The following is a 10,657-nucleotide window of genomic DNA, read 5'->3' as shown; positions in this document are numbered from 1 at the left end:
TCGTGCCTGTAATCCTAGCACTTTAGAGGCCAAGGCAGGTGGATTTCCTGAGCTTATGGGTTCAAGACCAGTCTGAGCCAGAGTGAGACCTCATCTCTAAAAATAGCTGGGCATTGTGGCTGGCAGGAGCCTGTAGTCCCAGCTACTCGGGAGGCTGAGGAAAGAGAATCACTTGAGCCCAAGAGTTTGAAGTTGCAGTGAGCTATGACGCCACAGGACTCTACTGAGGGCAAGAAAGTAAGACTCTGTCTCAAAAAAAAAAAAATAAATAAACCTTTTTACTTATATATGGCTTAATCTCTGTGTGAGAAATTTTTCTCCACCTGTGCCATGAGCTCCATGTGAATCTCTCCCCAACACGGACCAAGATTCTACTGTTAACATTTTAATATTTATTTTAATTCCTATCTATTCATCTGTCTTTGTCAGTATCTATTTATCCATCTTATTTTTCATACATTTCAAAGTAATTTTCAGACATCAGTGCTTCCTTTTAAATACTTCAGCATGGGCAGCACCTGTGGTTCAGTGGGTAGGGCGCTGGCCCCATATACCAAAGGTGGCTGGCCCCCACCAAAGTTCAAACCCAGCCCCCACCAAACTACAACAAAAAAATAGCCGGGCATTGTGGCGGGCGCCTGTAGTCCCAGCTACTCGGGAGGCTGAGGCAAGAGAATCGCCTAAGCCCAGGAGTTGGAGGTTGCTGTGAGCTGTGTGACGCCAGGGCACTCTACCCAGGGTGATAAACTTGAGACCCTGTCTCTACAAAAAAAAATTACAAAAATTTCTATGTCTCTATGTCTAATATTTCTATATTCGATAATCTCGGTAAAATGAGCTAATTCCTTAAACAACATAATCTGCCAAAATTCAAAGAAGAAAAAATATATAAATAAATACTTCAGCATGCATATCATTAACCAGGGCTTAATATTTGTATAAAAGTTCTAGTTTTACTATAAAATTTACATAGAATCAAATGCACAGATCTGAAATGTACATTCTTTGAGTTTTGACGATTGCATTGAAAACCTAGCATAAGTAACCGAGGCAAAGGTCTCAATCAGTGGAAATTTTGTAGGCCAAAGGTTAAGCATACAGCAAGGAAGAACACAAACCTTTAAACATATGTGTGACTCCTTTTCAAAGGGTGATTTGGTAACTTTAGTAAAGGGAACAGGAAATCCAGAACAAAAAATGGAGGAATGAGGTGGGCATGGAGGCTAAATGGTTACATTCTTGTTAGGCCTAGGATATCTATCTTTTACATAAGATATGCTGAATATCTGAGAAGAAAAAGAGAGGGAAGAAAGAATTAATTAAGTTGATGTCCCTGGGTAGGCGGAAGAGTGATAGATCTTGTCTCTGTTCTGCACCTGGAAAGGTAAACCTGTTAATTAATGTGGAATCTTACAGACTTTAGTGTTAGGAGCTAAATTTAGCCAGTAGAGGCAAAGTTACAATTTGCATGTTCTTGGTTATGGAAAGGCAACAAGGAATTTCCTTAGGAGTGATCCTTGTAGATGCCTGAGGCCTTTTACCTTCCCAGGAATCTGGCTGAGGCAAAATGTTAGTAACAGATTTTCATTTGAAAGTGCATGTTGCCAGTGACTCAGCCTCTGGGTTTGACCTTCCCTTCCTTTTGCATGTAGTGTTGGAGGGGGTGCATACTGATATTTTTATTTTTCCTTACAGCATATACCTATAAACTCATATCTCTAGCAAGATAATACAATGTCACCATTATTCCAGAAAGTTCTCTGACAGCCTTCTCCTATCTAATGCATTGTTATGATTTTTTTGTAGTATCTAATAATTTTACTTTGCAATTCTGTAATGAGATTAGAGCATTTTGTAAAAAATTAGATATTCTTTCTCTCTCTCTTTTTTTTTCTTGTTTTTTTTAGAGACAGAGTCTCACTATGTTGCCCTTGTAGAGTGCTTTGGCATCACAGCTCACAGCAACCTCCAGCTCTTGGGCTTAGGCGATTCTCTTGCCTCAGCCTCCTGGGTAGCTGGGGCTACAGGCGCCCTCCACAACACCCGGCTATTTTTTGTTACAGTTTGGCCGGTGCAGGTTCGAACCCACCACCCTCAGTATGTGGGGCCAGCACCCTACTGAGAACTGAGACACAGGCACCGCCCCCCAAAGTGGATATTCTTTCAATCTTTTAAAAATTATTTAGAACTGGCTCGGTGCCCATAGCTCAGTGGTTAGGATGCCGGCCCCGTACACTGAGGCTGGTGGATTGGAACCCAACCCCAGCCTGCTAAAAACAACAATGACAACTCCAACAATAACAAAAATTGCGGGGCGTTGTGGCGGGCACCTGTAGTCCCAGCTACTTGTGAGGCTGAGGCAAGAGAATCACTTAAGACCAAGAGTTTGAGGTTGCTGTGAGCTGTGATGCTACAGCACTCTACTGGCACTCTACCGAGGGTGACATAGTGAGACTCTGTCTCAATAAATAAATAAAAATTGTTTAAAACTGTGTTAGGTTAAAAACAAAATTGAGTGAAAAATACAGAATGTTGCTGTGTGCCCTCCGTCTCCACACTCCTACAACTTCCGCACTATCCACATCTACACCAGAGTAGTCCATTTATTATTGTTGCAGGAAGACGAGGAGAAAGAGCACCCAAACATGGAGTTTAAAAGAGGAGGGGCTTTATTTCAGCCCATGCAGATCTAGAATCCCAAAATGACCGCGCTCCCGGATTGGCTCAGTCTTCTCCTTTTTAATCTCTAGTCAAAAAGTTCCGGCCCACGGCTACCTTTCTTATTGGTCAGTTTGAATCAAGCTGCTCTGGCTTTTATAGGGAGGTTTTCATCAGCAGAAGCAAGCATTAGTTTCCAGGTCCCAGGAAGCTAAGTTTTTACGAATTCCTAAGAGCTGAGTCATTGGGATGGGGGGGCACCTGGTGGGTGTATCCTTAGAGTCTCCTTGAGAAGACCTCTGTTTTTTTAGACCTCACTTTTTCTTCCCAGTATCCTCTCTCATTATGGTATGAGCTTACACTGATACATCATTATTACCCAAAGTGTGGTTCGCTTATTTTTTTTTTTTTTTTTTTTTGCAGTTTCTGGCTGGGGCTGGGTTTGAACCCACCACCTCTGGCGTATGAGGCCTGTGCCCTACTCCTCTGAGCCACAGGCACCACCCTCTGGTTCCCTTTTGGTGTTGTGTTTTCTGTGGGTTTTGACAATACGTGAGGACCTGTATTCCCTATTATAGTATCATGTAGAATAGTTGCTCAGTCCTAAAAGTGCTCTTCACTCCACCTATTTACCTTTAACTACCTCCTAATCTCTGGCAACCATGCATCATTTTACTATCGCCATAGTTTTGCCTTTTCCTGAAAGTTACATAGTTAGCATCACACAGTACACAGCCTTTTTAGATTGGAGTCTTTCGTTATAATACACAGTCAAGTTTCCTTCATGTCTGGTCATGACTTCAGAGTTCTTTTCTTTTTAGTGCTGAGTGATATTCCATTATCTGGATGTACCACATTTATTTATTCACCTACTGAAGGACTTCTTCCACGTTTGTGGGTAAGTTTTGGTGTAGATAGTTTTCAGTTTGAGTAAAACTAAAGAGTGAGATTGCTGTATTATATGCTAATTTTGAAAGATACTGCCAAACTGGGGCAGTGCCTGTGGCTCAAGGAGTAAGGCACCAGCCCCATATATGGGGGTGGCTGGTTCAAGCCCAGCCCAGCCAAAACTGCAAAAAAAAAAAAGAGATTGCTAAACTGTTTTCCAAGGGATTATATTCCCAACGGGGATGAGTGAGAGTTCCCTTTTCTCCACCTCCTCACTGTATTTAGTGTTGCCACTGTTTTGGACTTTGGGCATTATGATAGGTGTATAGTGGTAGCTTCCTATTGTTTTCACTGAAATTTCTCTAATGACATACGATGTGCAGTATTTTAGTATATTTATTTGCCAAGGTGTCCATGGCCTATTTATATTTATTCATTTTTATTTAATTACTTTGTTTTGAGACAGAATCTCACTTTCTCTCCCTGAATAGAGTGCTGTAATGTCATAGCTCACAGCAATCTCAAACTCTTAGTCTCAAGAGATCTTCTTGCCTCAATCTCCCACATAGCTAGGACTACAGGTGCCCCCCAAGTGGTTGAGACTACAGGCACTTGCCATGATGCCTGGTTATTTTTAGATAAGGGGTTCTGCTCTGGCTCAGGCTGCTCTTGAACTCCTGAGCTCAAGCAATCCACCCACCTTGGCCTCCCAAAGTGCTGGGAGTACAGGAGTGAGCCACCATGCCTGGCCTATTGCCTATTTTTAAGGTGACTTATGTTTTCTTATGGCTGAATTTTGAGAGTTCTTTCTACGTACATATATTTCAGATAATGACATTTTATCAGATGTTTCTTTTCAAATATCTTCTCCAAGTCTGTAGCTTGCCTTCTCATTCTCTTGACAATGCCTTTCACAGAGCAGTTTTAAATTTCAATGAAGTTCAATTTATCAATTATTTATTTCATGGATTGTTCTTTTGGTTGTATCTAGAAAGTCATTACCATACTTAAGTCATATGCCGTCCTATGTCATCTTCTAAGACTGTTATAGTTAGGTGGTTTACTTTTGGGTATATGATCCATTTTGAGTTAATTTTTGTGAAGGGTTTAAGGTCTGTGCCTAGATTCATTCGTTTGTTTCACCACTATTTGTTAAAACAACTATCTTTTCTCCATTGTATTACCTTTGCTCCTTAGTCAATGATCAGTTCATTATATTTTTGTAGGTCTCTTTCTGAACTGTCTTTTATTTCACCTGTGATTTGTCTATTTATTCACCAATATCACTCTTGAGTCCTGCAGCTGTATGGTTAAGTCTCAAATTTCTGTAGTGTGTGTCCTCTATTCTAAGTTCTTACCTTTTCATAACAAATTTAGAATCAGTTTTTTAATATTCACAAAACTAATTTCCAGGATTTTGATTGGGATTATATTGAGTCTATAAAGTGGTAAGAATTAAGTCTTTTATATATTAACATGAAATATCTCTCTACTTAGCTTTTCATTTCATCAGCTTTCTGTACTTTTGTTTTAAAGTTCCATTTGCTCTTTGCTGATATATAGAAAAGCATTGACTTTTGGATATTAACCCTGTGTCCTACAACTTTGTTACACTTGCTTATGCATTTGAGCAGGTTTGGGTTGGCTCTTTTGGATTCTCTGCATAGGCAGCTGTGTTAACCGTAACAAACACAGTTTTATTTCTTCTTCCCAATCTGTGTTTATATTTATTTCTTTTTCAAATCTTACTGCATCAGCTAGGATTTACAGTACTCTGCTGAAAAGCAGTTGTGAAAGGGGACCTCTTCTCCTGCAACTGATCTTAGTGAGAAAGTTTCTGGCTCCTCTCCATTAAGTGTGGTCTTACCTGTCAGTTTGTTACAGATGTTCTTTATCTAATTGAGGAAGTTCTCCTTCATTCCTAGTTTGCTGAGAATTAGTATTGCTTTTGGATTCTTAGAATTTTCTACTCTCTTTTTACATTCTCTATCTCTTGTTGCACATTATCATTTTTTTCCCGTTAGTCCTTTGCCGGGTTCTCTGGCAGTCACGGTTGAGGGAAGATCGGGGCCAGCCCGATCTCGTCCCAGGGGCTGAGCGGGATGGCGAGTGTCGGTGGCTGGAACAGGAACACACGGAGCCGCATGTGTGTGGAAGCAGGAACTCAACTTTATTGTGCCAAGCAGCAGCTTATATAGGATGTGGGGAAGGGGCGGGGAAAGAAGGTGGGGGATGAGGTAGTGAAATGGTGTGATGGGTGGTATAACAGGTTTGGGCCAATAGCATGGTACCACGTTGGCTGTGTCTAGGTAGAGGCAGTTTCAGGCCGGGCCTTGCTGAGTCATTGCTATGCGGAAGTAGCTGGATGGATCTACTTCTAGTCAAGCTTGGGGAGTTGCACTAGGCCTCAGGCACATGGCAGGGCCCAACAATTCCCCCTTTTGTTTTTTGTATGGCAGAAAAACATAGTCCCTGTCTTAGGTTGCCTGCTCTTGCAGTTTTAGTCTTACCCGTCATGGGGATACAAGCGTCAATGGTTTGGTGCCTGTCTTAGGTTGACTGAATGCAGAGTGATCTTACCCGTCTTTGGGTACTATGAATGTAATCCACCGTGCAGCCTCTCCATATCCTGTCTTAGGTTGTCCCAGTTTTGGGATCTTACCCGTCATTGGTGCTATGGAGGGCGGTTAAGAATAATAGTTAGATTCATGGTTAATGAGCTGGCGATATCAGACGGCGGCGGCGCCTATGGCTCAGTGAGTAGGGCGGCCGGCCCCATATGCCAAGGGTAGCGGGTTCAAACCCAGCCCCGGCCAAACTGCAACAAAAAAATAGCCGGGCGTTGTGGCGGGCGCCTGTAGTCCCAGCTGCTCAGGAGACTGAGGCAGGAGAATCATGTAAGCCCAAGAGTTAGAGGTTGCTGTGAGCCGTGCAACGCCATGGCACTCTACCTGAGGGCGGTACAGTGAGACTCTGTCTCTACAAAAAAAAAAAAAAGGGGAGATAAGTGTGGGTCTTCTTTGGAAAAATTTAAGATATTTAGTGTGAATAGAGCCTTTTTCATTTGATCGTGAGGGAGTATAGACTCCCCCTTTTGTTTTGTAATTGACCCTTAAGGGTATGATTAAATCTTTCAATGATAGCTTGACCTTGGGGGTTGTGTGGTATGCCAGTGGAGTGTGAAATTTTCCATGTTTGCAGGAAATTTGTAAAAGATTTGCTTGTAAAGCAAGGGCCATTGTCAGTTTTAATTTGATCAGGTAGACCAAGGGTAGCGAAACATTGGAGCATATGGCTAATGGCAATGGCATGTTTAGTTTTTTCTCCAGCATGTGCTGATGCCCAACAGGCATGGGAGAAGGTGTCAATGGACAGGAAAATGTATTTAAGTTTCCCAAAAGGGGCATAGTGAGTAACATCTATTTGCCATAGATGATTGGGTCGAAGGCCTCGGGGGTTGGTGCCCAAGGTCTGCAGAGGGGGAACTTGAAGGAAAGGCTGGCATGACTGACAAGTACGAACGATTTTTTTCAGATCCTTAACAGGTATGTGGGGATACTTGTGTTTAAGCCCTCTCCAATTGATATGAGTTAGTTGGTGAAATTGTGTTGCTTCTGTTACTGTATTGCATTGTGGCATGGAGGCTAGCTGATCTGCTAATTTATTGCCTGTAGCTAAAAATCCTGGCAGGTTTTGATGTCCTCTAAGGTGTTATAAGTAAATTGGATTGGTTCTTTGTTTGAGTAGAGTTCTAACCTGGATCATTAATGGGGATATGGGATTGGAATCTAATTGAATATGAGCCTCTATTAAATTGGGTAGTAGGTTGACTACATAAAGACTATCTGAAAATAGGTTAAAGGGTTCAGGTATGGAATTAAGGGCCATGACAACAGCAAAAAGTTCTTTGAATTGAGCCGATCCTTCAAGCTCATGTAGGATGGATTTTAAGGGGGTGGGTTTTTGATCCTCCTAGGGGAGGATAAATAATAATGGAAGCTCCTAGGTGCCCTCCGTCTGTAAAGTCGGTGAGGAAGGTGGGATTAGGATGCAGGAGAAAAAGTTGTGGTGGTTTCCAAGTTAGTTTGGCAAAGGAGTTCATCCATTTGTAAGAACCGTAGTGACAATCAATTTGGCCTGAGAATCCTTCAAGCACCAGTGTAATTCTATCGTTATTTCTCTGAAGCCAGGAAAAATCTGAGAGTTTATATGGGGTGATGATGGAATGGGGTTCAATGCCAAACAATCTGACTGCTAGGTCCCTTCCTTTAACTATGCAGTCGGCAATCTGATTGTTTATGGAATAGACTCTAGGGACTCCTCCCACTGAGAGATGAATTCACTGGATAGTCTCCCCCTTTTGGGCTAAGAGGGCAGTACATAAAGTTTCTCCAGGAAAGAGGTAGAGGATAAGGGGTATGTGGGGATTGAATCTTTTTAAAGAAGCTTGGTTTATGGATTGTTGAATTTTAGTCAGTGTGTTGACAATGAGGTGGTAATGTTATTTGAGAGGTTAAATCTAGGCCTTTTAGAAGATTAAACAGGGGAATTATCTCCTCAGTGGAGATAGGGATCCAAGGTCTGAGCCAATTAATTTCCCCGAGTAATTTCTGCAGCTGAGGCAAACTATAAGTTTCTTGAAGGACCAGTTGGGGCTTAATAGGGGAAACTGTATCTAGGGAGAGGACGGACCTCAAGATTTTAAATGGGGGGATGGTTTGTATCTTTTCAGGAGCTATTTGAAAATTATTCTGGCGGAGGATAGCGAGTCATTCAATGGTGAGTTCTTGGAGGTTATCTGAATTGTGGCTTCCTAAGATTATATCATCCATATAAATGTAGAATAGTATGTTAGGTCGCGTTAGTAATGAAGTGAAGATATGTGTCAAATAATATTGACAGATGGGGGGCTATTAGCCATTCCTTGGAGTAGGACCATCCACTCAAATCTTAAATCTGGCCCTCGGAAATTGGTTGAAGGTATGGAAAAGGCAAACCTTTCCATATCATTTGGATGGAGGGGAATAGAAAAAAACAATCTTTAATGTCTATGACTGTGAGGTGGTAAGCTGTGGGAATTGCGGGAATCCAGGGGAGACCTCTCTGGGGGGTTCCGAGAGGGACCATCCTGTCACTTATTTTTCTGAGGTCTTGCAGGAGTCTCCAAGAGCCATTAGGCTTCTTGATTATGAATACTGGAGAGTTCCAAGGGCTAGGAGATGGTCTTAAATGCCCTTGGTCTAACTGTTGGTTGACTAACAAATGTAGATGTTGGAGTTTATTTGAAGGGAGAGGCCACTGCTCTACCCATACAGGGTCCCTGGGTGTCCATCAAATTTGGAATACGGGGGGATGAGCAGTGGCCTTTAGAATTGGGGGTGAACCCAGGAGTGTTCTTGATTGATTGGTTCAAGGTATGGGTCATCTGGATAATAGTACTGCCTTCTCTGTTTTTGTTGAAATTGCTTTTCAAGTTTATCTTGGGGGTGATCATCCTGAGAGTTGTTATGGTCAGTGGTGATAAATGCCTCCACCTCACCTAAAATGTCTTGACCCAGGAGATTGGCGGTTAGGCCCGGGACCACAAGCGGGAGCACCGCCCCATGGTTTCCACTAGGGTCCACCCAGGAGAGCCAAACTTCGGTCTCCCAGGAGGTAGATCAGCCACCCAAGCCTAACAGGGGTGGTTCAGGTATTAGCCGCCAAGATTGGGGTACTTCCTCTTTCCTGATAACTGCGGTCTGCCCCAGTATCGATGAGGAATTTGAAGGATTTATCTCCAATTATAAGGGTTATTTTTGGTCTCATGCCCACAATTAGGGGAATGGTCCAATGAGTTTGTACTGGTCTGCTCCCCTTTTTTAACAGGGCTGGGGATAGCCCCGCAGGGAGTTTAGAGGCTCATCTTTGAGATTGAATTTGGATTTGCAATCGCAAGCCCAATGAAAGCCTTTTTTACAGCGAGGGCAGGGGGTGCGGGGGCCATTCCCCCCTGGTGGGTCAGGGGGGCGTTTGGTTTGGTTAGGACATTCCCGCTTCAAGTGGCCTTCTTTACCACACCTGAAACATGTCCACTTGCCTGCAGTAGAGGCTAATTGAAGGGCATTAATAAGTGTTTGGAGTTCTTCCTGGCGGTCTTCCTGGAGTGCTGAAACCATCGCCCTTGCTTGATGAGACGTGGAACCAACATCTCGAGTAGCTATGATCCACCTCTCCATCACCTGGTTTCTTAACCCGGTGCAGGTGAGCTTACAATCAGTGGTCATGCCATCCCAGACTAAAGAACGGACAAATCGGTCCCATAACTCTCCAGCAGGGAACTTTCTTTTTAGGCTTTTTTAGACTCTGTCTATAAAGGTGGAGAGGTCCTCTGTGTGTTTCTGATTGATTCCCGCTATGGGGGATTCAGTGGGGCCCTCGTCTAATTTCTTCTATGCAACTAGCCCACTGGCTCTGACCTGATCTTGGTAAGGAGCAGGAATAGCTGCCTGCTGGAGACCAGTGGAAAATTGATCAGCCGTACCATAAAGCATGCCATAAGTTATGGGTTTGGGAGGTTGGGCGCTCTGATTACGTTCTCCCCGAACATGGCACTCCTCCTGGAAGTAGGCCATCCATTTAAGGAATGTGGAGCCCGGGAGTACCGCTTTGGCTAGTTCTTTCCAGTCTCGGGCTACGCATGCTTGGTGCACTAGCCCTTCAAGTATGGTTTCTGCCTAGGGTGAGTTAGGGCCGTCCTCAGAAACTGCCTTTTTCAGATCTTTGAGATCTTGAGCCTCCCAGGGGTACCAGGCCGCGGGGCAATTACCTCCGGGATTAATATTAACCTGAAAAAGGTGAGTAGCTCCGCCCTCAGTACTGCTTTCTCCACCATATGGAGGAGGTGCAGAGGGGGCCCGGAAAGGATTAGTTGGAGGATTCCCAAAAGGGTCGAGGGAAGGATAGAGAGGTTTGGGTTGACTCGGCTGGCCAATGAGGTCTGCCGACTCAGGGCTCTGATCTGGGCTTGGTTCTGCTTTGGGACTTTTATTCTCCACTTCTCTCAGGGTCGATGCTGCCTCCGTTTTCTTGGGGAGGGCGGGGGGGTGGAAACAGCCCTTTAAGGCAGATA

Source organism: Nycticebus coucang, chromosome 2 (genome assembly GCF_027406575.1).
Source record: "Nycticebus coucang isolate mNycCou1 chromosome 2, mNycCou1.pri, whole genome shotgun sequence".
Lineage (NCBI taxonomy): Eukaryota > Metazoa > Chordata > Mammalia > Primates > Lorisidae > Nycticebus > Nycticebus coucang.
The sequence above is the reverse complement of the archived record's forward strand: the minus strand, read 5'-3'. Positions refer to the sequence as shown.